Source organism: Octopus bimaculoides, chromosome 1 (assembly GCF_001194135.2).
Source record: "Octopus bimaculoides isolate UCB-OBI-ISO-001 chromosome 1, ASM119413v2, whole genome shotgun sequence".
In the NCBI taxonomy this organism is placed as follows: Eukaryota; Metazoa; Mollusca; class Cephalopoda; order Octopoda; family Octopodidae; genus Octopus; species Octopus bimaculoides.
The window spans coordinates 100,536,838-100,538,846 of NC_068981.1; the positions used below are offsets into that span (position 1 = coordinate 100,536,838).

The window sequence follows — 2,009 nt, forward strand, 5'->3', positions numbered from 1 at the left end:
AGAGGGTAATACTACTTCTCATCCTACATGTACAAGTCTTAATAATGATGATAATCCTTTCTACAGAAGGCACAAGGCTTGAAATTTGTGGGGAGGGGACTCATCAATTACATCAACCTTAGTGTTTAACTAGAACTTATTTCATCGACCCCAAAAGGATGAGAGGTAATGTCGACCTTGGCGGAATTTGAACTCGGAACTCGGTGACGGGCGAAATACCACTAAGCATTTTGTCCAGCATGCTAACGACTCTGCCAGCTCGCTGCCTTAAATAATAATAATAAGCTTATTGCATATAGTGCTCAAGTGCACTGCAACTTGGCAGGAAAGATTAAAAGAGAACAGGAAGCAGCAGTAAGTCAAGTAAAGAAAGACCAATGAAAGCTAGAGGTGCATGCATAGCACATAGAAGGAAAAACATAAGACGAAAAAATGAACAAAGAGGAAAATGTGCATAAATATATGAGAAGCATTGAAATTTGGAAGAATCAATGTCATAAAGTATGCATCAGTTAACACTGATGCTAATAATTTATTTCATGCTTTAACAATTCTGAGTGAGTAAAAAATGTTCCCAGAAGCCATGAGTGCTGCGCTGGCTTTTTGATTCTATAAGCATGTCCACAAGTGGTAGTAGTACTGAATCCAAAAAGGTGGCCTAAGTTGTTGGAAAGACAGTGGATAATTCTGTAAGCTGCTACCAAATTAACTGCTAGATGTGAAAACTTTAATGTTCAGAGAACCAATATATTCAACATATTTAAGAGACTGACAGAAGGTATTCATTTGCTTACACATTTCTTGACAGCGTTCACCAGACTGATATTCTGCACACAATGGGGGCTTCAGATTGGAGATGCAAACTGTAAGTGTAGACTTGCCATAGCAATCATCATCATTTAATGTCCATTTTCTATGATGATTGCTATGGCAAGTCTACACTTCTCTTTTACTTGCTTCAATTATTAGACTGCAGACCTGCTGGAGCACCACCTTGAAGAATTTTTGGTGGAACTTATTGACCCCAGTACTTATTCTATAATTCCCCTTCTACCGAACAGGTAAGTTACATGGACATAAACACACCAACACAGGTTGTCAAGCAGTGACAGAGGTGGGTGAACAAACATCGACACAAAGACGCGCGCGCGCACACACACATATACATATATACGATGGACTTCTTTCAGTTTCTATCTGTCAAATCCACTCATAAAGGTCTGGTTAGCCAGAGGCTATAGTAGAAGACATTTGCCCAAGGTGCCACACAGCGGGTCTGAACTCAAAACAATGTCGTTGGGAAGCAAACTTCTTACTACACAGCCATGCCTACGCCTGTTATTCAGAATATAACAGATTCTTTTGTGTGTTCTTCAATGGTTAAAATGATTCTTCTGCGGTGTAATTATATTTATATACCATTTGTTTAAATAAATGTGGTTTGAATAAAATACGAAACTAACAACTCTGAAATGTGAACTAATTGTTATTGTCCAAAATGTAGTTGCTAGGCAACACACGTGCGTATTCATTTCATTCTTTTTAGGTAATTTCTTGGAATACTTTGATTTTTTTTTTATTCGATATGTATTCATTCAACTGAAAATATAAAACTACAAAAGCAGCTTTATTCACTGTAAGAAGAAACGGTAATCTTTTTAAAAAAAGCGAATCACTTTGTGTTCCTGTAAAGGTTAGACGCATTTTTTTTATCGCCTGAAATAGAAGCTTCGGTTGACCTAGTGTGCGATTCGGTTTCGACTCTTGTTATTCACTTAATTTACGCCACGTTTACCGTAATAAAATCAGGAATGGGACACTTGTCTACTTCATCTTACCTTGCATATATTTGCCAGCAATTATTATTTGTGCGGTGGTAGTAGAATTATTGTTTACAGTCCTGATCAGCTGCTAATCCAACATCTTTCTATCTGTTCAGGAATAGTGTACTTGAAAATGCATTATCAATGTATATATATATATATATATATATATATATATATATATAT

At 36.6% G+C, this 2,009-nt stretch overlaps 1 protein-coding gene across 5 annotated transcripts in view; it reads left to right on the plus strand.

Annotated features, from left to right (window-relative positions):
- Positions 1-1,493: 1,493 nt before the first annotated feature.
- Positions 1,494-2,009, plus strand: part of LOC106875349 (tetratricopeptide repeat protein 29) — a 35,676-nt gene continuing 35,160 nt past the window's right edge. Inside the window, exon 1 of one of the 5 annotated variants that reach the window (XM_014923440.2) lies at positions 1,494-1,546. The gene's annotated coding sequence lies outside the window, so the exon portion shown is untranslated. Of the gene's footprint in view, positions 1,694-2,009 lie in introns of all 5 variants that reach the window. The other 4 variants (XM_014923441.2, XM_014923439.2, XM_052968638.1 and 1 more) reach the window with 4 other exon arrangements.